Consider the following 25,273-nt stretch of genomic DNA (forward strand, 5'->3'; position numbering starts at 1 on the left):
GAGCTACCTGTAGCATAGCCTGGCTCTGTGGGGCCATCTGTGAGGCTAATTCTAGGGGTCTCGATGATCGTGTGTGGGAGAGCCGAGGGGTGTTGCCCCCGGACTGAAATGGCCAGTAGGACCGTGCGGGCCCATAGGACCGGCCCTTCCTGTTCCCATTCTCCCCCCCCTGTAGTGCTTCAACCTCCCCACAAACCCGTCCCCTCTCCACCTCCCCTCTCCCTCCATTCCTGCGTCCCCTCCCTCTCCAGCCTTGTGCATGTGCTTTGGGGCTGAGTCTCAGGCCCCCCTCCTCCCCCCTCCGTGTATCCTCCCTGAGAACTCTTGTAGCTCTGGGGACGTCCTCCGCCCTCCTCTCTCCTCCCACGTCTCCCATTGCAATTATTCCTTTTCTGTTGTAAGCTTGTGGGGGTCCCTCCCTCTCCCCCCCACCCCCACTCTCCCCCAGAGAGGTAAAAGGACCTCAACCACCATACACTAGATATATATATATATATATATATATATTTAAAAAAAATTAAAAAAAAAAAGGGGGGGGGGGGGAGTGGGCCAGCCAGCCTGAGCAGAAGTGAGGGTTTAACAGTGAGCCAGTGGCAGAGAAGGAAAGCAAAGAAAAAACAAAAAACACAAGTGAAAGGAAAAATTTGGATGCAGATGTGCAGGAAGAGTTCACAGTCTCGTATCTGTAAGCCCTGCATTTGCCTGCCGGGTTACGTTACCAGTTCTCGGTTCACAGTTCTCAGTCCACTCTCACAGCGTGGCATCCCACCGCGTCCCCTCTTATTCCTCTGGGCCAGCTTGGGGGTGAGAGGACCTGTCCATCCCTGTCTCCCCCTCCAGTGGGTATCTTCTAGCAGCCGGTTGCCCCATATTCCGCTCATTGAGGGGGCAGGTCATCCAGTTGGTGATTCGGATCTGTGGTAGCCCCAATGCCTCCGTGAAGGTCGGGACGTCTTCCGGTGTGCGGATGACCGCTTCTGCATTCCCCCGTCTGGCCAGAAGAGCGAAGGGGAACAGCCATCTATACCTGATCCGCTCCTGTTGCAGTGCTTGTGTGACCGGGCGTAGGGCTCTCCTTGATTGCAGCGTTAGGTGGGAGAGATCATTATAGTGCTCTACCATCTGGCCTTCAAAGCGCCAGGCCCGCTCTGCTCTCGCTCTCATCATAATATCAGCTTTGATTTGGTAGTCTTGAATGCGGCAGATGATATCTCTCGGCGGTGCGTCGGGTGGTGGGCGCGGACGTGCTGCCCGGTGAGCTCTGTCCATTGCTATTCTAGCATCTGGTGGGCGGCCCAGGAGCATGTTAAAAAGGCGGGTGAGGAGTGCTTTGAGATTTTCCTGATCATTGAGCTCTCTTATACCCCTCACCCGTATATTATGCCGTCTGCTCCTGTTGTCTAAGTCCTCCAGGTGCAGCCGCATATCTGTGAGCAGTGCTGCTTGTTGCTGGGAGGTCGGTGAGTTGGGACCTGTTGCACGGGATTCTTTTTCCTCCAGGGTGCTGACTCTCTCTTCCAAGTTTGAGAGCGTAGTGCGGACCGTGGCAATCTCCGTCTGCAGTGCTCCCTTCACCTCCGCTACCATGTTCTGCAGGTCTTCTTTCTTGGGTAGGGAGGCAAAGAGCGCGTACCAGTCCGTGGTCGGAGGCGAAGGCCTCACCTCAGGTTCCGGCGTGCAGTCAGCTTCCGATACAGAGGAGCCTGGGGAAGCCGGCGCCATATTGGAGGCCTCGAGGCGCGCCGCTAGGACTGCCGGTGTTTGGAGGTACCCCCTGATTGACTCTGTGAGGGTCTCCCCCTGGGTTCTAGGGGTCGAGGGCGTCATCTGGGTGCGTCTGGTGCGGCCCATGGAAGCCATTAACTTGGTTTTGCAGCGAACTTAGGGCGGTCAGGGACGGAGCTACAGAATCAGGCGGCCATCTCCGTTCAGCGCCAGACCACGCCCCCGACTATTCGGATTTTAAAAAAGCTGTTCTTTATCTCACACTACGAACGGCCTTGTAATTCCTATGCACACTAAAAGTCGGCTTTTAAATGTTATTGTTTTAACTTTAATATTTCATAGTTAATACAGAGGATAAAGTAATTTAAAGAAAGTATATTGAAAGTATATTAATTGATAGGATTTCATTTATCTATTTTGGTCCACTGCTCACTGATCTCGAATCTCAGTCTGGTGTTCAAATAGTTTTTCTTACGATACATCGTGTGTTTATATCCACAACTGCATGTTGCTTTGTGGCAACAAATTGAAAGCCTGGCATTGTAATACGTGTATGGGCATGCTTATAACAAAGCATGGTCCCTCTCCTCATATAGTTGGCCGTTAACAGGCACTTTGATGCACTGTGTCTGTGGTCACTGGATCACAAAAGCATGCCCTATCTCTCAGTCATGATGCAGAGTTTATGCTTGCAAGGATATCTAGACCTTATCCACCTGGTATCCACATAAACACTCCTATCGTTTAGAGGGGTTAATTACATAATAACCATTGAAGGTAATATGTTGGTTGTTCTTCCTATAGAGGAAAGAAACTTGCCCAAAAGCTTTTTCATGGCTAGGACAAGCTCTTATAGAGAGAGGTAATGTACTTCTGACTCCTGAAAAGGAATATTGGTGGTTGTTAAGACACTCACCGCCTGGAGAGTGAAGACGCCGTTTAGTCGATAATCCCCTTTCTCCAGAAATGCAATTCCAGTATAACCGATCATAAAACTCCCAAACGGAGCATACGAATGCGGTAACTCCCGATCAGCAATCCATCCGAAATCCTTCCACAGCTAGAAATAAATGAAAACGCTGTCCCAATAGTCAATCCCTCCACAAACGAGACAAAGCTCCGTTTTGAAGGTCAAGCAGAATGTGTTTAATGGGGGCTACCTGCCCAGTATTTATGCAGGTCTCCACCAGGTAGACACTCCCCTAGGGGACCTGGTGGAAGACTGTAAAATATATTAAACAGTAGCCAATCACAGTGGCTATAACACAAGCCCTTCCCATTTTACCCATAATACATCTTTTCCTATCCTGGAGATAATTAGGGAGAAACCTAATTAACTCCGAGGATAGGAACCATCGCCATTTTAAAACCAAACACAAAAAATGCAATAAAATACATAAAATCAGAAGTACCGAATATATAGTGTTCGTGCAACGTATCCCCAGATAGCCTGGATCTGAGGGCATATTCCTACCGAATAGCGCTCAGGTCCGATGTACACAGTCCAATCGCCATGGAGTCAAAGTCTCTCATAAGTCCTTCGGTATACGAATGACTCCATGGGACGGCTATCTGGGTAAGTTCATACGGATGAAAGAAACTCCCGAACGGAACAGTGTTCGTATGCCTCCAAGGGAATAGAAGGGGAGACGGCCGTCTCCAGCGGTGTTCGGTAGATAAAGAGTCCGTTTTTAGATCCATGGGTTTTGCACCGAACACCGCTGATTCGCCTCGTGTCCAAAATGGCCGCCGCCTCGTGTTCAGCATACGAACAACGACCACCCATACGAAATGGAATGGAGAGGTGTTTGCGGTTAACCACAACGTTCTAATTTGTGGTCAAGGTGTTAATGAGCCGCACACTCCTCTCCTGGGTGGCCGATGTTCGGTAGTTTCAATCGGTACTTTAGAAAACGTACGAACAACAGCATACGGACAGGAAATCCACGAATCCAATGAAAACAGACGAACCAGCAATACAGGTCTTGCAGCAGAGTTCGTCACACGGCTCCCCCCTTGTGGAACACTCCGGCAGACCCGGCTTGGCCCTTTAGCGGGTCAACTTGGGGATGACCGGACTAGGAGGTAGCAAGGACGTCGGTTTGCCGTGATAACCCATCTGCATTCCCATTCTGCTTACCGGGTCGGTAGCTGATGGTGAAGTTATATGGTTGTAATGCTAAACTCCACCGCAGCAGTCTACCATTGTCTCCTGAGACCCGGTTAAGCCAAACAAGGGGATTGTGGTCCGTGATAAGGGAAAATTCCTGTCCATACAAATAGGGACTCAATTTTTTCAATGCCCAGACCAGGGCCAAACATTCTTTCTCCACTGCCGCATAACTCACTTCCCGGGGTAACAGCTTTCGACTAAGATATGCGACAGGGTGTTCTCCTCCATCTTCCCCGACCTGGCTTAGCACAGCCCCCAGTCCATACATGGAAGCATCTGTATGGACGAGAAAACGCTTGTTAGGAAGTGGGGCAGCCAGGACAGGGGCATTCACGAGAGCCTGCTTAAGTGCTTGAAACGCAGCTTCACAAGCTGGAGACCACAGGACCTGCTTAGGGAGGTTCTTCTTAGTCAGGTCTGTCAGGGGTTTAGCTATAGAGCTGTAGTCGGGGACAAAGCGTCTATAATACCCTGCTGTCCCTAGGAAGGCCAATACCTGGGTCTTAGTGATAGGTGTGGACCAGTTTGCTACTGCCTCTATCTTGGCCGGCTCTGGTCTCTGGCTCCCACACCCCACCCTGTGACCTAGGTATTGTACCTCAGCCATGCCTAGATGACACTTTTCTGGCTTCAATGTCAGGCCAGCGGCCCGAATTTTATCCAGTACTACCCCTACGTGCACCAGGTGTTCCTCCCAGGACTCACTGTAGATCGCAATATCATCCAGGTATGCACAAGCAAATTCCTGGAAGCCATCAAGAAGCCTGTCCACCATCCGTTGGAAGGTAGCTGGGGCATTCTTCATCCCAAATGGCATAACCTTAAATTGGTATAAGCCAAAGGGGGTGATGAAGGCCGACTTGGGGATAGCGTCCTTGGCCAGGGGAATCTGCCAGTAGCCCTTACACAAGTCTATGGTGGTCAGATAGCGTCCCCTGGCAATGCGGTCTAATAATTCGTCTACCCGTGGCATCGGGTAGGCGTCAGTGGTGGTCCGCTCGTTGAGCCTCCTGTAGTCCACACAGAACCGGGTGGTCCCATCTTTCTTAGGCACCAGGACTGCAGGGGAGGCCCAAGGGCTATCGGAGTGCTCGATGACCCCAAGCTGGGTCATCTCCTCTATCTCCTTCCGCATTCCTTCTCGGACTGCTTCAGGGATACGGTAAGGGGGCTGTCGTAAGGGGTTCTGTCCAGGGGTCTCTACCTTATGTACAGCTAGGGTAGTGTAGCCGGGTTCTTGGGAGAACGTCGCCTGCTTCTCCCACAGAAGCTGTTTCGCCTGTCCCTTTTCTGCGGGGCTTAACCTGTCCCCTAGCTGTACGAGATCAGTCAGATCCGTCTGGGCACCTCTTGCTAATAGGTCAGGTAAGGGTAAGCTTTCGGTATCGACTGCAGCGGGGGCACATACTGCAGCTGCATCCTCAGGTCGTTCCTGATACTCCTTTAGCATGTTCACATGAAAGGATCGCTGGATCCTGTCATCTGAACAGCTGGCTATAAGGTAAGTAGTATCACACACCTGAGCTAACACTTTATACGGGCCCTGCCAAGATGCCTGCATCTTGTTCGCCTTCACAGGTTTGAGCACTAGTACCTTCTGCCCAACCTGGAATACTCGCTGTCGGGCACCCCGATCGTACCATTCCTTCTGTCTCCCCTGGGCCACCTGGAGGTTCTCTCTTACCATCAGAGACAGTTTCTCCATGCGGTCCCGAAGTTCCAGAACATATAGCACTATGGGGGTCCCTTCCTGCTCCGTCTCCCCCTCCCATTGGCCTCTAATGAGATCTAGGGGTCCGCGGACCCTTCTCCCATAAAGCAGCTCAAAGGGGGAGAACCCAGTAGATTCCTGGGGCACCTCTCTGTAGGCAAACAACAGATGAGGCAGGAATCGCTCCCAGTCCCGGCAAGTGTCAGAAAAGGTCCTCAGCATCTGTTTGAGGGTGCCATTAAATCGCTCGCAGAGACCGTTAGTCTGTGGATGGTATGGGGAACTAAGTATCGGTTTAATGCCGCATACCCTCCACAGCTGCTGGGTGAGCACAGCGGTAAATTGGGTTCCCTGGTCAGAGAGGATCTCTTGAGGGAACCCAACCCTGGTAAAATTCCTAACCAGGGCATCAGCAACTGTCTCTGCCTCTATGTTAGACAGCGCTACTGCCTCTGGATAGCGAGTGGCATAGTCCACCACGGTGAGAATGTATTTCTTCCCAGATGGACTAGCCCTGGCCAGTGGACCTACAATATCAACGGCTATGCGGGCAAAGGGCTCCCCAATAATAGGCATTGACATAAGCCTACCTTTTGGGTGGTCCCCCCGCTTCCCTACCCGTTGACAAGTGTCACACTTGCTACAATATATCCGCACAGCCTGGTTAATTCCTGGCCAAAAAAAATTCTGCATAATCCTATGGCCTGTGCGGCGGGACCCTAGATGTCCGGCTAGTGGAACATCATGCCCTATCCGCAGAATCTCCCGCCGGTATTTCGCGGGCACTACCAGCTGTCGATTCGGCGGAGGGGCAACACTTTTCTGGGACGGCTTAGGGATCCGATATAACCTGTCCCCCACCCACACATACCGCTCCCCCTCTGCTCCTTCTTCTCCAGTGTCTGCTCTGCCCCTATACCTCTGGAGAGATGGGTCTGTCTGGATTTCCCTCCCGAACTCCTCTGGGGAATCCCAACTAGCTAACGTCTGCCCTGGGGGGTCAGTCAGGGAATCGGTTCTTACCTGGGTCTCAGCAGCAGGTGGGCTGGTTCCAGCAGCACGGGTCTGAGCACGGGTAGTCACTGGATTGGCTTCGCCAGGTCCCATAGTAGCATAGGCAGAAATCAGAGGGGCCAAATCATTTCCCAGCAAAACATCGGCAGGCAAGTCCTTCATAACCCCCACATTCACATGTCCAGCTCCCACTCCCCAGTCCAAATGAACCCGGGCAACAGGCAGGCGGAACACGGCGCCTCCTGCCACCCTTACTGCCACAGTATTCCCGGTGTGTTGGTGTTCCGAAACCAGGTTCTTTTGGAGCAAGGTCATAGTAGCTCCGGTGTCTCTTAGACCAGTGACCTCTTTCCCATTCAACTTAACGGTCTGCCTGTGGTGTTGGCGGTTGTCCTGCTGAGCTGCTTGTACTGGGTCTGCTTCGTGAAGGCAACCCCAAAACTTCTCCTGCTCAAGGCAGTGAGCAGAAGGCTGAGGTGGCTGCTGGGCTCCACCGGCTGGGTTTCTCCAGGACTGTGCTTGGTTGGCATTGTTTAAGGGGCATTCTGGTCTTTTATGTCCCATCTGCTTGCATCCATAGCACTGGACCTGGTTGAAGTAACCCAGTTTGTTGAATCGGGCTGACTGCCCATGGTTGGTTGCTGGCGGCATAGCGGGGGTACGTTGTGCTGGGGGGTGATATATGTTGGTGGTTGGAGGTGCTGCCGGTTTGTATTCCACTCGGGCAGGGACCTTGGCTGCTGTCTGATCGAGCTTACGGGCATCAGTGTATTCGTCAGCCAGACGAGCAGCTTCATGGAAGGTAGCGGGTTTACGGTCCCTGACCCACTCACGAACTCCTGCAGGTAACTTGTCAAAGCAGTGTTCTAGCAGGAACTCTTGCAGCACCTCTTCCCAAGTTACCGCTCGGCACCCTGTCATCCAGTGGGCTGCCGTGCGGTGTACCCGGCATGCCCATTCCACATAGGAATCACCAGCCTGTTTATTATTGTCCCGGAATCGCCTCCGGTACGCCTCAGGGGTAACAGCGTACCGGGCCAAAAGGGCATCTTTTATCGCCCGGTAGCTAGTGAGTTCCTCCTCTGGGATGGCCCGAAAAGCTTCACTGGCCCGGCCGGATAATTTCCCAGAGAGGATAGGAACCCATTCTTCTGCGGGCACCTGGTGTAAAGCACACTGTCGTTCAAAGTCCGCCAGGAACCCGTCTATCTCTCCTTCAGTCTCAATAAAATTTCTAAAAGCAGCAAATGGTACCTTTTTATTCCCATTATTATTATGGGGTACCTCTGCTGCTGCAGCTCCGCTTCTCTGGAGCGCCTGTTGTGCTGCCACTGCGGCTTGTACTTGCACCACAATATCCGCTGCAGGGTTGGGGCCAAAGTGTGCCAGCCTTATCTGAACTGCCCGGTTAAACGCTATCTCCTCGGGTGTTAAATCCAGCAGGCCAGGCACATTAGCTATCTCCCTTCCCTGTGCTGTATCCATCTCTACCAATATAGCAATAATCTCTCTTTTCTTGAGATTGCTCGCTGATCGTCCTCTGCGCTCCAAAATGTCTTTAAGGGTAGCACGCCTTAATTCCTCATATTGCATTTCCAATCCGGGGTGTGTAGCTGGCCTTCAGGGCGGTGGGATTCATCCCGTCGCTTGCCACCAATTGTTAAGACACTCATCGCCTGGAGAGTGAAGCCGCCGTTTAGTCGATAATCCCCTTTCTCCAGAAATGCAATTCCAGTATAACCGATCATAAAACTCCCGAACGGAGCATACGAATGCGGTAACTCCCGATCAGCAATCCATCCGAAATCCTTCCACAGCTAGAAATAAACGAAAACGCTGTCCCAATAGTCAATCCCTCCACAAACGAGACAAAGCTCCGTTTTGAAGGTCAAGCAGAATGTGTTTAATGGGGGCTACCTGCCCAGTATTTATGCAGGTCTCCACCAGGTAGACACTCCCCTAGGGGACCTGGTGGAAGACTGTAAAATATATTAAACAGTAGCCAATCACAGTGGCTATAACACAAGCCCTTCCCATTTTACCCATAATACATCTTTTCCTATCCTGGAGATAATTAGGGAGAAACCTAATTAACTCCGAGGATAGGAACCATCGCCATTTTAAAACCAAACACAAAAAATGCAATAAAATACATAAAATCAGAAGTACCAAATATATAGTGTTCGTGCAACGTATCCCCAGATAGCCTGGATCTGAGGGCATATTCCTACCGAATAGCGCTCAGGTCCGATGTACACAGTCCAATCGCCATGGAGTCAAAGTCTCTCATAAGTCCTTCGGTATACGAATGACTCCATGGGACGGCTATCTGGGTAAGTTCATACGGATGAAAGAAACTCCCGAACGGAACAGTGTTCGTATGCCTCCAAGGGAATAGAAGGGGAGACGGCCATCTCCAGCGGTGTTCGGTAGATAAAGAGTCAGTTTTTAGATCCATGGGTTTTGCACCGAACACCGCTGATTCGCCTCGTGTCCAAAATGGCCGCCGCCTCGTGTTCGGCATACGAACAACGACCACCCATACGAAATGGAATGGAGAGGTGTTTGCGGTTAACCACAACGTTCTAATTTGTGGTCAAGGTGTTAATGAGCCGCACACTCCTCTCCTGGGTGGCCGATGTTCGGTAGTTTCAATCGGTACTTTAGAAAACGTACGAACAACAGCATACGGACAGGAAATCCACGAATCCAATGAAAACAGACGAACCAGCAATACAGGTCTATGCAGCAGGGTTCGTCACAGTGGTCCAATATGGGAAATACTGTAATTCATGTGTTTAGTAATCATAAGCATTTGCTTATTGTCACATTACTGATGTACGGTTTATTGAAATATTAATATCTAACGTACTTTTTGAATTACTATACATTGGAAGTTTGCCAACATCTCATGGTTATAAATATGTTTTTGTATGTGTTGATGCATGTACCAGGTTTACTTGGATATATCCTGTGCGAAGTGCAACCTCTGATGCCACGTTTTCTAGTCTCACTTCCTTAGTATGCATTTGATAATCCCAGGACCATCCATTTGGATGGTGGTCCTGCAGTTACTGCAAAGGAAATCTAAAACTGGGCAACCACATTTGGGTTACTTTGGGATTTCAGTGCCCCAACCACCCCCCAAAGTAGTGGGGTTGTGGTCTGGGAAAATGCTGAGGTTAAATGATTATTAACCAAGTTACTAGTTGCTTGCCCCACACAGTGGTATCTATTTATTCCTATGGTACGGATTAGCATTCACAACATGCCTGATGATACAAATGGTGAGACACCATATGAAATGTTACATGTTTTTTCACTGACAATTATATTTCTGCACCAGGGAGAGCTTAGAACCATTGGTTCTATTCGAGAAATTTAGGGAATTTTTTTTTTCAGCCCATCTCACCATCGCCCATGCACCACCAACTTTTTCTGACTGTTGGCCAGTTTGTCCTGGAGAGGGTGACTCCGAGAACTTTTACTACAGAGAACAATCAGAGCCAACAGAGAACAGTAAGTTTTGATATTTTACTAACAGGACGTCCACAGAACCACTGACTGACAGTGAATTCTGTTAAAGATGACAAGATAAAACAAACAGAGGATGACAGAAATGCCACCAGAACACAGCCACCAGAATCATAGCCACATAACAGACTGAATCATGATCTGACATCTGAACCTGCAAATGTGAAGGAGAAAGGATGAACAGACAGGCGTGATACATTCACAGTTAACATGGAATGTATGAAAAATGAATCATCAACATCATTATAAGAAAGTCTCTGGAGAAAACAGAGACTGAACCTGAATTATCTTATACAGTAATAAAGAAATGCAAAGATGGAAGCAAAAGGATGCTAGAAAATTGGTTATGGTGTCTCCTTCTTACAATCTGCAGCATTATCATAACATCAACCCTAGCTGTCGTTTTAAAACTGCATTGGGATTATGTTAACAAGCAGGAAGCACCTGAACTGAATTGGACTGCACACTATACAAGTTTTTTGATCGTGAGGACTACCTCCAAGAACCATCTCAAAAGGAGAGACACAGCTCACAGTGAAATGAATACACTGGTATTTCACAAGGAACCTATTAAGATCATTCCAAAAAACGATTATACATGAGAGAGATGTGATTGGACTATTTCAAATCCTAATAATGTACTCAACGATGATGGCAAAGCATGCTGAAATCAGAAAAAGATCGGACAGATGCTTGTGAAAGACTTTGGATACACCTATGAAGGTGATGTAAGAAAAGACTATGCAATATAGTTTATCATTGAATGACTACCGCAAACAGCCTTCTTATGCTGAAAAGAAGTGCTATGTTAATTCTGGACATTGCTATTATCCAGACAGAAGATGACCGGAAAAAGAAATAAAGGCTGATAATTGTCAACACCCAGCTGTTTCTCAAGATGGAACATGGTACTGAGAAAACCTGATTGACTATCAAAGCGCCTCACAGTACAAGACGCAGATTGTTGCCTACAACTCAGAAAACGTGGTTAATAGGAAGGAGCAGAAGAAGAGGAATATAGATTTCCTACTGGAGTGAAAAACCATCCTAGAACAAATTCTGTAACAATGAACTTTATTATGACATTTGGTGGCATATGCATTTGAATTCGGCAGAAACATATCAATTAACTAAAGAAACCTTGATGCAATTAATAAATAATAACAACACAGGCCTACTAAGAGCAGATGCCCTGCCAAGAGAATGGAATATAAAAGACCAGCAAAATCTGTCAGAAACCTTACATCATGGGACACTTGTACTAAAGCACGATTTGCAGCTTTTCTTAAACTCTACATATTATGTACATACCTGTAAACATAAACACAGAGACATTGCTACAACAAGGAATCTGTAATTGTTCTGTTGCAGATGTGATGTACTCCTTGCTCTTTTGGTATAACTATACCAATCAAAACGTTAAATTGCTCCATAGAATCAAACGACAAAGGATTTTTGCTATATTCTGGACTTCCAGGAATGTGGTGCATGGACATGTATGTACGTAGTGGGGAATTACGATGAAGCATAAACATAATTAACCCCATTCAACCTCCCAATAACGACAGACAACGTGGTATGGATGAACAGGCCACAGCATTTATTATAACATAAATAAATTACTGTATAACACACCCATAACTCCATATATTAAACTCTTCTTTCTGTAACGAAATTGTTAGCAACAAAACATAAATAACATATATATATATATATATATATATATATATATAAACAACTCAACATACAGTGCTATGCAGAGAACCCCCCGACCTTGCCAATAAAAACCTGCAGTGGCTCCTAAACACCACTGCCTCTCACCTCCCCCCCCGTCATAAAAAACATATTCCAATGCCTGCCATCAGCCGACCTTATCCACGCTCGATGGGCACGAGACCTCAGGCAACCTAAAGTTAAACCTTTTGAAGCAGGGGAGGCTGAGACCTGTAAACATGAGGAACTTATTCCATCCTTAACATAACCACACTTAATTGGCAAGGACATACCCCCGACTCGCTGTGACTAACTAAACCTACTCGGGGTGGGCGGGCGGGAAGCTGTTCACTGGCCCGAATCCCAAGTGGCACTGAGGTAAGACCTCCCCCCTGCTAGCTCACATAGCCCTAACCCCCACCCACACAATACACCCACTATCAAAGACCCTCCCCTGCATCTATCCCCACACTCCTACATGTGCCCTTGTCCGCTTAGCTGCGCTATCTCCCCAGGGCCTTGTATGTACGTAGTGGGGAATTACGATGAAGCATAAACATAATTAACCCCATTCAACCTCCCCCCAATAACGACAGACAACGTGGTATGGATGAACAGGCCACAGCATTTATTATAACATAAATAAATTACTGTATAACACACCCATAACTCCATATATTAAACTCTTCTTTCTGTAACGAAATTGTTAGCAACAAAACATAAATAACATATATATATATATATATAAACAACTCAACATACAGTGCTATACAGAGAACCCCCCCGTCCTTGCCAATAAAAACCTGCAGTGGCTCCTAAACACCACTGCCTCTCACCTCCCCCCCCGTCATAAAAAACATATTCCAATGCCTGCCATCAGCCGACCTTATCCACGCTCGATGGGCACGAGACCTCAGGCAACCTAAAGTTAAACCTTTTGAAGCAGGGGAGGCTGAGACCTGTAAACATGAGGAACTTATTCCATCCTTAACATAACCACACTTAATTGGCAAGGACATACCCCCGCCACCAGACCCGCTGTTTTACCCCTAAATAAGCGGGGAACCCCACCAAAACCAGCCATGGCCTGTTTCACCGCCTCCTGTAGGGCGAGATTAAAAAGGTCGAGCCCGACCTCCGTGAGATGTACACCGTCCCTACAAAAAAAAATGAGCCGCCTCCCGTTCAAAAACCCTATGGCGGACCGGGAGTCCATGAGCCCCCAAAACGAACTGGGAAACCCGCCTGTTCAACTTGCGCCGGCAACGCTCCATGGCACTTTGACTCCTGGCGCCACGCCAATAGTTGCGGGCGACAACTTCAGACCAGATTAAGCGCACGCCCGGGAACAAAACCAAGATGCGGGCCAAGTCCCGCTTCACTTCCGAGATCAAATCCCAAATGGGCACCGAACCCAGATCATTCCCCCCCAGGTGGATCACCAGGACACTCGGCGCACCCAGGAGCATAGACAGCCGTACCAACTCGGGAAGGAGCCGTGACCACCTCATACCCCGCGCCCCGAGCCATCGAACTTCCGCTTCGGAAGGCGAGAAACCCAACCTCGAACCTCCAGGCCGAACTGCCGCCCAGCCCAGTAAACATAAGAGTGTCCGACGATCCAGATCCTGGGGGGAACAGAAACTGTGGAAAGAAATCACGTCCATAAACCGGCCGGACGAACATAGGAAATATAGCGCCCTGAGTCCCACCTACCAATCCTCTGAACCACCTGCGCTGGCATGCCTAGCCGAGAGGCCTCGGTCGCCGCCCCAATACGGAAGGAATGGCCCCCGAACTCCCTGCTATCCAACCCCATTGCTTCCAGCCCCAAACGAAACACTCTAAAAAACTGGAAATGGGAAAGGAAACTACCATCCCCATGCACCAGGAGAGGCAGCGCAGGAGAAGAGCGCACAGCACAATATTCCCCAAAGGACCGCACGGGACAAATGCCGGAACCCGGCACAGCCCCCAAACGGACCCACTTACCCTTCCCCAAGACATCCGTCTTAGAGCGGCGGATTCGGAACGAGATCTGATCAGTGACGCACGAAACGTCACCAAATAGCACCCCCCCCCCCCTACTTGCTGCCGGCTGGGGCATACTAGCTCCCCAATCCGCATGGCGCCGAAGAATGCCAGGGAAAAGGCAAGGCGAAACAGCCGAACCTCGAAATCCGAATGGCAAACCCCGTGCAACGCCTCACACAAAGCAGTTAGGAGCGTGCCCGAGACAGGACGCCTTGAGTCCGGCACAGACACCCTCCCCCGTCTCAAGCCTTTTAGTGCCTGCTGCACAATGAACGCCTTAGTAGCGTCCTCCCAACCCCGTAACTTAAACAGGAAGCTGAGTCCTGACAAGCGTGCCGAAATGGCCGAGGGTGACATTCCTGCGGCCTCCCAATCCCCCAAGAGCCGAACCAAACCCTGCAGACGAGAGGATGAGTCCTGGAAGCCCCCGTAGGCCCCTTCCCACCCTTCCCATTCCCGCCAAACCTTATTATAGCGGTCCCATGTGGCCGCAGTGACCGACCCACGGACCAGCTCCATCAGTCTGCCAGACCCAAGGACCACATCTCTGCCGGACACGGGACACCCTCCAGTTCGGCCTGTGGAGCCACGGCCCGAAACACGTCCCACTGTGAACGAGAGAGAGCATCGGCCATCACATTACGCACACCCGGGATGTGCACAGCCCTACAATGCAAGCGAACCACGGGGGGGGAAGATGCAGACAGCTGGTTAATAGCCTGGACTACACCCAAATTGTCACAATGGAAAACCACCCGCCTATCCACCAGCAGGGAACCCCATACCTCCAATGCTACCAAGATTGGGAAGAGCTCCAGAAACGCCAGATTCCGAGTGAGCCCCGCCGCATACCAGGACTCCGGCCACGAGTCAGCGCACCACTTTGCCCCTAGAATGGCTCCAAAGCCGGCAGAACCCGCCGCATCGGTAAACAAATGGAGGTCCGCATTAGAGACCTCCGGGGCCTGCCAGTAAGACCTGCCATTATAGGAGGCCAAAAAGGAGTCCCAGACAGCCAAATCGGCCCGTAAGGGATAAAATGTAGCGGATGAGCGACCCCCGATGTCGCCGCCGCCAGGTGCCTATTAAAGATACGCCCCATTGGCAAGATCCGACAGGCAAAATTGAATTTCCCCAGCAAAGACTGCAGGCAGCGCAGCTGGATCTTACGCCGTCCCAGTGCACGGGACACCGCGAGGCGCAGGTCCAAGACCTTATCGGGCGGCAGCCGACATTCCCCAGCCATCGAATCAATTTCGATGCCCAGAAAGCTCAAGCACGTGACCGGGCCCACCGTCTTGTCGTGCGCCAGCGGGACCCCGAAGCCCTGAAACACCTCCCCGAGAACCCGCAGCAGGAGAGCACAGGACGTGCGACTCCGCCGGGCCTACACACAGGAAATCATCCAGGTAGTGCAGGAGGGAAGTGACCCCCGCCTCCCTCCGCACCACCCATTCCAGAAAAGTGCTAAAGCACTCAAAATAAAAACAGGATAGCGAGCAACCCATGGGGAGGCACATGTCCACAAAAAACTGGCCCTCAAAGGCACACCCCAAAATATGATGGCAATCCGGATGCACCGGGAGCAGCCGGAAAGCGGATTCCACATCCGCCTAAGCTAGCAGCGCCCCCGGGGCCGCTGCTCTCACCATGCGAACCGCCGCATCAAAGGATGCGTAGGAAACCCTGCAGAGTTCCGTGGAAATGTCGTCATTCACCGATCCACCACGAGGGTATGACAAATGGTGAATCAAACGATATTTCCCGGGGTCCTTTTTGGGCACCACACCCAAGGGAGAAACCCGCAAATTCGCCATCAGTGGGGTGGAGAAGGGGCCGGCCATCCGACCCAAGGAAACCTCTTTATCCAATTTTTCCCGCACCACTTGGGGAAAAGCCCGCACGGACTTGAGGTTCCGGACGGAGAGCATAGGAGGGCGCTCCGCGAACGGGATCCAAAACCCCTGCTCAAACCCCTCCACTAAGATACGCGCCGCAGCCCGATTCTCATAAAGGTCGAGCCACGGGCGCATCGCGTTTACGAGGACCGGCGTCGTCGCCCTTTGCCCCCATGTCCCCTTTCTCCCCCGTTTTGCCCCGCTTGAAACAGCGGGAGGCAGGATGGGCCCCACCGCAGCCGGAGCATTCGTGCTTAAACCGGCACGAGGACCCCCACTTACAGAGACTGTCGTTAAATTTCCAACAATGGCCGGACCTTGGACTGGAGGCCGATGAGGAGGAGGATGCGCCCCCACCGGCCCCCCCGAGAAAAGACGAAAAAGCACCCTGTTGAGGGGCAGGACGAGTCATGATGGAGAGCCATAGACCGATATCCATCTGGTCCCACGACAGCGAGGGACGCACTGCCAGCCGCTGTCGAAACTGCTCGTCGTACCTCCACCAACCTAATCCCCCATAGGTGCGACAAGCGTTCCAAATCGTGTCCTGATAACAGAACAGAGCGGAACACTTCTGGGGAGACTTCTCTCCCACCACGCTGGCCCGAATCCAGTTCCCAAAGTTTTTGGGAATTTTGCGATAACGGTACTTCTCCCTATCCTTTTCTGACTCCTTGCTGTCCTTGTCCGCCACGGGAGGAGCCTCCTCCAGCGGCAGAAGGGAAAATATTTCTACAAACTCCCCCTTCCAAATTTTTTCCTTAGTCTCCTGCTTCAAGTGCAAGCCCAGGGGGCCGGACCAGCACATGTAAGCAGCACCCCGCGCCACGTCCGCGACCGCGAGACAAGCATCGTCCGCGGCGGAACCAACACTGGCCACCGTGGGCGCCGGGGAACCCAGAGGCACCGCACCGCCACCCGACCCGGGAAGGGACCCATTAGTAGGAGAAGACTGAACCTGAGGAGGGAGCAGGGCAGGGGACCACGCTGACCGGAGCTGACCATCAATAGCATTACCGCTAACCACCACCCCCTTCTCCCACTGATCAAAAAAAAACCTAAGACCTAAGAGGAACCCCCCCAACCCGGGACCCGCAGCGCCAGAAACGGAAGGAATAAGGTACTCACCGGTCGCAGACTGGCGATCCAAGCCCGGTACTGCACTCACAGAAGGCTGAGGCAAGGAAACTGCAGTTCCAGCATCCACTGAAGACGTCAGCTGGGATCCAGACGCCACCTGCTGGACGGATCCATGAAGTGCAGCAGTATCCTGAGAAGAGAGCAGCAGAGAGGACGTGAGCCCATGCCCCAGCGGAGATGGCCGAAGTAAGTGACTTGCAGGGGGGGAGGGGGACCAGGCAGGGCAGAGGAGGCAGGATAGAAAGGAGGGGGGGTAGCCAGGGAGGAAAGGGGACCAGAAGGAGGGGAAGAAAAGACAGGAGGAGCAAGAAAAGAGGGGGGAGGGGTAAGAAACGAAGGGAGAGGGGGAGGGGGCCCCCCAGAGGAGGAAAGGGGGGGGCAGAAACTGGGCAAGAGGGAGGGGGACCAGGGGGCCCAGGAAAGGGTAGGCTGGGCCCCCTGGAAGAGACAGTAGAACGAGCAGGGGGAGGAGGGGAGACAGAGCCCTGGGAGCCTTCCTCACTGGCAGAGGAGGCTCCCGACGGGCAGGGAGACCCCCCACGGACCCCCAACGGCGGTACAGAGGTACCCCGCGCGGCCCGCGAGGGCCTACTCACCACCCTACTGCCCCGCCGGCCGCGGGGGGACCTGGATCGTTGCCAGGCGGCTGCCTGCCGCCCGGATGGCACATTCCGCCGCCCACCGCCCCCGGACCGCAAACCAGCACAGGCGGCCGGGGCGGACGGCGTAGAGGGGGATCCACGAGTAGGCCGCGCGGCACCCGTGGCAGGCCCCGTGTCTGAAGGCCGTGCCACGCGCGGCCGCAGAAGGCCGCAAAACGCTCCTCCTCGTAGCAGGCCGCGTGTCTGGAGCTCCAGACACGCGGTTCTGGCGATGACTCGGGCCCGGGCTCCCAGTCCTCAACCGGGCCCGAGGAGTAGGATCCGGGGAGAGCCTGGCAGGCGGCCGGGAACGCCTGCCAGTGCTGGTGCGGCCCCCAGGGGCAGGGACCGCAGAAGGAGCAGCAGGGGGGACCACAGAGGATACCCCAGGGGAGGGTAGGCCACGGGGGGTGCCCACACCGCTAGCCATACCTCCAGTAATGTGTGCAAATTGCTCCCTCAGTTGCCGGCCACCATCCAGCGCAGCAGCAGCCCTGAGGGACGACAGGATCGCCTCAACATCCATCCCTCAAGCTGTGGAGACTAAAGGCCCAGGCAAACAGGAGCAAGAGACAGGAAGCTGTTCACTGGCCCGAATCCCAAGTGGCACTGAGGTAAGACCTCCCCCCTGCTAGCTCACATAGCCCTAACCCCCACCCACACAATACACCCACTATCAAAGACCCTCCCCTGCATCTATCCCCACACTCCTACATGTGCCCTTGTCCGCTTAGCTGCGCTATCTCCCCAGGGCCTGAAAACTGATAATTACTAAAGCAATCATGCTATTTTTTTTCCCTGTATCAGAAATGTGTCAGTGACAACGTGTAATACAATACAGATACTATAATTAATGGTATAAAATAAACACATAATGTGTTAATTACAAAGGTGGATAGACTTTGTGAATATCTGAAACGCAATTGAAGATTATTGCTAAAATGCCATATGCAGCTGCAGTCTGGCCTACAAACAAATATATTAGACATACATGTAAGAGTATAACAGCTGATTACCCAGATGAATAATGGAATCAATCATATGATTACAATAACAACTACAATAACGTTTAAACTTTAGAAGAAAATGTGAACTGTTCTTATTAATTCAGAAACTACTCGATATTCGTTTAAGTTTGCAGAGTGGTATAATTAATATAAGTGAAGTACTTCAACAGTTAACATTTAACCGAAAGACAGGCAGAAACTTTACTTCACCTATCATAAAGTTTATTTATAATGATCAACATATTCAGTCTGCCAGAGCTAAGGCCAGCCAATGGAAATCAAAGAGTATTATGGATTACCCGTCCAGTTGATATACATCATGATTTTGGAAATTGATAATTTAGGTCACCTATTGCAAACTGGTGAAAAGATGTCAAAGATATAAATTCAACATCCATACCACTCTATGTATATATATTAAGATACATATAATCAAATATTTTGTAGATTTTTCAAATACCAAGAAAATGTTATTTGGTTTGTGATGGTTAAAGGTACATAACGCCACCTATACAAAGGTAGAGTTATAATATAAATACCTTCAATATTGTATCTGAGTGCTTTCTTAACTCACTTTTAGAAATAATAAAACATTCAAATCATCTTAAGCCACACCCAACAGCCACTGAAAAATATACTTAAACAATTAAGATTCACATTGTTAAGCATCCAATGTCACGAACGTAACTTTCCACAATGGCTGTCAGATCTTGGTAAAAAAAAGTTTTTTAATTCAATTTTTGGGTGTTTCTGGTATTTTAAGCCACTAATAACTGTAGTTATTATATTTACTAATTGTAACTTAAGAAATAACTTGTCTTCTACCTAACAGGCCAAAGAAAGATAATTAATGTCATTTTTCCCAATTAGCAACTATTCTAAATATATTGAGAGAATTTGAATAAAAGAGTATTTTTTATCATTTAAAGAGAATGTAATTTTACATACCATTGTGAACAAAGGCGGTAAATACTTTGCTGCTTCGAATTATCCTTATATCTCTAAATCATATACAAGGGTGTTTATCTTTAAAACAAAACACTAGAAAGATTAACTATGTTACTATTTCATCTATCATTATAATACAAAGTATAACAAATGTAAAGATTTTTCCACAGATTTTACCTGTTAACATTTTTAGCACAACAGCACCTGATGTCATTGAGATGTCTATCACTGAGATGTTACAAAGATTCCAATACAGCAAAAAGAGGCGTTCTTGAGAATCCACTTCGATTGCTGTATCAACATAACATTTACTATAATGGGATCCATGTCACTTAAGACAATGTCTTAGAAATGCTGTAAATTAATTTATTCCGTAAAAGAATTTAGGAGATTATCCAATATATACACATCATAAAACGGTGTAAAAATGTTTCACGGAAAAAAACAAAACAAAAAGCAAACAAGTAAAGACTATAGACAAAGACAAATACCAACACCATCACCACGGTGATAACAGATTATGCTGATTCAATATCTGCAACCAATTCTAACCAAATATTTGGAAAGCTGGACTCTACAACCTATACTCTACAACAAATACCCGGGTATTCTACAAACACAACCTCCAGCAATGTATCTAAGGAATGTAAACTTCTACAGGCCTTTACAGACTTTGGATTACAAATACAATTACTACTTTTAAATTTTGATTAAAATTCGTATCCGGATCCATCCGAGAATATCTTACTCTGGAACCTGGTGTTCTTTTCAATTCTTTCCCAGACAAAAGCTTTGCTCATTTTAATCAACCACCTTTACAGACAAAGATCACACTACAGATGTTTTACTGTTACAACAATAATCAAAGATGCTGGGAGCACAAAAACCCTAAAGACTGTTGGAGAACTTTGGTTTACTAACTTAAGGAAGGAATGTGCTACAATGCCCACAGTTTAATGGAGAGGGTGTTATGGGCAAATGCAAATATTACAAGTTTTAGAATGAAATGTTGTATTTCTTAAACTGTGTACTTTGTCTTTAAGAGATATTGCAAACTGACACGGTGTTAGAAATGGAACATGTTGTTTTTCATAGATGTTTCTTTAAGCAATAACCTCAGTGCATAATATGTTTGCGCCATTTTGTCCCAGACGAATTACAATAACAATAACGTATAAACAAGTTTCAAGGCTATACTACGACTCTTTCAGTACACAATATACTGTGGTAACCCCAAGTTAATGGAACTTCCCCAAATCCGGGAATCTCCCACGGCTGTGCACTTGCGTCTTAGTATAAACAACAGATAAGCTATTCAGACTTTGGGAAGCCATCTTGTCCCAAGTTGGTGGAAGTTCCCCAGGTCCGGGAGTTTCCCATGACGTGTGCACTTGCTTTTAGTTATGGCCTTGTATCTAAAGGGAGGTCCTAAATTGATTTAAAGTAGACAAGTAACTTTTTCATATATGAACTATGGTGACTCTAGAATGACGACACCCAAGGTATAAATAAGTGTACTTTTAAATGTTAACACACAGAGGAGAGACTTGGAGACAGACGCTGCTCCATCTTAAAATGACTGAGAGGCTGACATGATGACATGTTCAGAAGGGTATGTTAACCTATTAATGATATTTGCAAGCATTTAATTTCATCTTATACACTCTGCTATAATGGATTTGATATGTCTATATTTATATTTTTATATAATAAATATCTAAAAGACAAAATCTATTGCTTCCAAGACAATCCTTATTTTATATTGTATTCTCAATTATTTATATATGTAAATAGAGGATCTCTTACTAACTATATAAAATTATGGCTAAGATATCTGTATGGTTAGCCCTACGAAGTTCTATGCTTTAAGCAATTCTAGTGGTAAATAAGGGAACCGCCAGCGGTTACAAAGCATTTCTACATACCAAGATTGTCCAACTTGACTCAAGCCATTGTACAAGGATGTGTGATATGTGCCAAGAACAACGCAAGGCAAGGTCCAGTGAAACCACCGGGAGTCCAGTATATGGGAGGACTCCCTATGTCCGATCTCCAAATAGACTATACGGTAATGCCTAAATCCGGCGGACATCGCTACCTACTAGTAGTTGTGTGTACCTACTCAGGATGGGTAGAAGCATGTCCTACTCGTACAGAGAAAGCAGGAGAAGTTGTACGATTCCTGTTGCGAGAAATAATACCCCGATATGGACCACCAGGCTCTATAGGATCGGATAATGGTCCAGCCTTTGTTCACCAGTGCCTACAACAACTGACTCATATGCTTGGTATTAAGTGGAAACTTCATACGGCATATAGGCCTCAGAGCTCTGGGAAAGTGGAAAGGATGAACAGAACTATTAAGAACCAATCGGCAAAGATGTGTCAAGAAACTCAACTTAAGTGGAATGTTCTTTTGCCAATAGCTCTGTTGCGCATTTGTAGTACACCTACCAGAAGGATGGGTCTCTCACCTTTTGAAATTATGTATGGGCGTCCACCTCCTGTACTTGGTAACTTAAGGGGGGATTTGAGTCAGTTGGGAGAAGGAGTTACCCGGCAGCAGGTTTTAGAGTTGGGTAAAACTATGGAGGAGGTACAGAAATGGGTACAAGATAGATTACCTGTGAATATTTATCCACCTGTCCATTGTTATCATCCAGGAGATCAAGTTTGGATAAAGGAGTGGAACAGTGTACCGTTAGGGCCTAAGTGGAGGGGTCCTTATGTTGTTCTTTTGTCTACCCCTACAGCTATAAAGGTGGCTGAAGTGACTCCGTGGATTCATCACTCCAGGGTTAAACCAGCAGCAGTAGATTCTTGGCAAGCTACACCAGATCCAGAGAATCCCTGCAAGATCCGGTTAAAGTGTGTAACTCAGTCGGAGTGACGAGGAGATATTGGGACTTCTAGAGTAATCAAAGAGATCAGCAAGTAGGTGTTTTGACGGCCATAATAAAGCCTGACCACCTACCCACGTACATAGCCAGAGTGTCTTGAAGGGACCTCTGTGAAGGGAAGAGAGGACTTGAAGGACTCCATTCCTTGCAGCCCTTACCTCCTGGAAGCTGAGGTGCCATCGCACGGACGAAGAATTAGGATAAAGATGTCAGAAGAAATGCATTTGATAATGTGTATATTTGTGTTTTTAATTATTCAGGAAGGTAGAGGTACCGACACACCTGGCTGTGAGGTTTGCATTAAGACTACAGAAACAGGTAATCATATTTCCCAGACCCTTATTTGGCATTCACAATATGAGTGTAAAGGATATGTATCTAAGTGTAGATACTTAGGTATAGATTATAGTGTATGCCATTTAGGAGTAGGAGAACCTAAGTGTTTTAGTCCAGAGTATCAACCCCATACAATTTGGTTGACCCTTCGGAATGGAGACTTACAGGGGACCCTAATAAATAAGACAATACTAGAAACCGTACATTCTTCGGGTGTTCTGCTATTTGATGCATGTAAGGCGATATCAAGTGGTAGAAAACCGTGGAATGTATGCGGGGATCTTAAATGGGAAAGAACGTATGGGTCTAATGATAAGTATATTTGCCCAAGTAGTAAGAACAAGTATATAGATCCAAAATGCCCAAATAAGAATTATAATTATTGTCCATATTGGTCTTGTGTAGGGTGGGCAACTTGGGGACAGACAGTAGATAAGGATATGATTGTTACTAAGTTGCCTACCAAACCATATTGTAAGTCAATGGAGTGTAACCCAGTCCATATACTTATTAATAATCCTGAACAGTTTATAGATAGGTTCGGAAACTTATTTGGGTTCCAGATATATGAGACAGGTTTGGATCCTGGGACAATATTATTTATAGGGATAGAGACCGATACTGTGGCAGCCCAGACTCATCAGGTTTTCCATTCTTTCTACGAGGAGATGAGTGTAGAGAATAAGATCCCCCATAATGCTAAGAACTTGTTTATTGATCTAGCCGAGAGTATTGCCGGTAGTCTTAAAGTAACCAACTGCTATGTGTGTGGAGGTACTAATATGGGAGACCAATGGCCCTGGGAAGCAAAGGAGGTAATGTATTCCGGTTCTGAGACAATTGAACAGATAACATCTTCTCAAGCCGATTATCAGATGAGTGTTAGAGGTAAATCTGAGTGGCGATTAAAGACCTCCATTATAGGTTATGTTTGCATAGCAAGGAACGGAATAATGTTTAATACATCTGTAGGAGAATTGACTTGTCTAGGGCAAAAAGCTTATGATGATGATACAAAGAATACAACTTGGTGGTCAGCTTTAAATGTCTCAGAACCACCTAACCCGTTTGCAAGTTATACCAATTTAAAGGATGTGTGGTTTGACCTATCTGCTACATCGAGTTGGAAAGCCCCAGCAAATTTGTACTGGATTTGTGGTAAGAAAGCCTATTCGGAGTTACCACAGGACTGGGAAGGGGCATGTGTGTTAGGTATGCTCAAACCATCCTTCTTCTTGTTGCCTATTGAAACAGGAGAGACTTTTAGAGTTAAAGTGTATGATGTGAATCATAGAAAGAAAAGAGGACCCCTAGAGATAGGTACCTGGGAAGATAATGAGTGGCCTCCCCAGCGTATTATAGATTATTATGGGCCAGCTATGTGGGCAGAGGATGGTACTTTTGGATAAAGAACCCAAATATATATGCTCAACCGTATTATAAGGTTACAGGCAGTGGTTGAGATAATTACCAATGAAACATCGCAAGCGCTCAATCTCCTAGCGAAACATAATACTAGGATGAGGACAGCCGTTTACCAAAATAGATTAGCCTTGGATTACCTATTGGCAGTAGAGGGAGGTGTATGTGGGAAGTTTAACCTAAGCAATTGTTGTCTGGAAATAGATGATGAAGGGCAAGCAATAGCTGAGCTTACTAGCCATATGGTTAAACTAGCGCATGTGCCTACCCAGGTATGGAAAGGGTATAATCCAAGTAGTTGGTTTGGTAATTGGTATGAGCAGTTTGGAGGACTTCAGGCATTGGTAGGTGGAGTCATGCTAATTTTGATGCTGTGCCTTCTCCTACCATGTCTGATTCCTTTGGTAGTTAGGTCTGTGCAGAGCATTATAGAGAATATAGCAAAGAGAAAGGCTGCTGCACAGATAATGGCTATATATAGGTATGAGGCTCTAAATCAGGGAGAATTAGTACAGGAAGATTAATATTGAGGGATTCGTATCTTTAGGGAGTCGCAAGGTCTGTTCTGATTCATGGCAACTTGAGGTGTAAGTAAGCGATGATTAGGTGATGCATCTGGAATTATTATATATATATATATCAGAAGCATCAAAGGGGGGAATGTGGTGGAATCTCAGTAAAAATAAATTTACTAGGCCACGTGGTATGTGCACTTGCATATGTTGATGTATCGGTTGGTTGCACGTGGCAACGATACAATCAACAGTGTACTGAGCAAGTGTAGGAATACAGGATATACGAGTATTTCCCCTCCTCCATTGTGCTAGGCAAGCCATGTGGTCAAACAGGAATTTAGTCTCTATTCGGTTGATTAGATAAGAGTAAGTGTAGGTTGAACTTATTATGGGAGGAGCTACATGCCTATATAAGGGACCTACACTGTATGATCAGGACTCAGACTTTGCTGTTTTTTTGGTGACATTAGTCCCTCTGAGTCCCGGTCGGTGAATCGAATAAGGAATCTCTTCCTTCCTGAAGAAACCTGTGTCCATCTCTCTGTGCTCGGCTTCCGTCAGT

The sequence above is a fragment of the Pelobates fuscus genome, chromosome 11, assembly GCF_036172605.1.
Source record: "Pelobates fuscus isolate aPelFus1 chromosome 11, aPelFus1.pri, whole genome shotgun sequence".
NCBI lineage: Eukaryota > Metazoa > Chordata > Amphibia > Anura > Pelobatidae > Pelobates > Pelobates fuscus.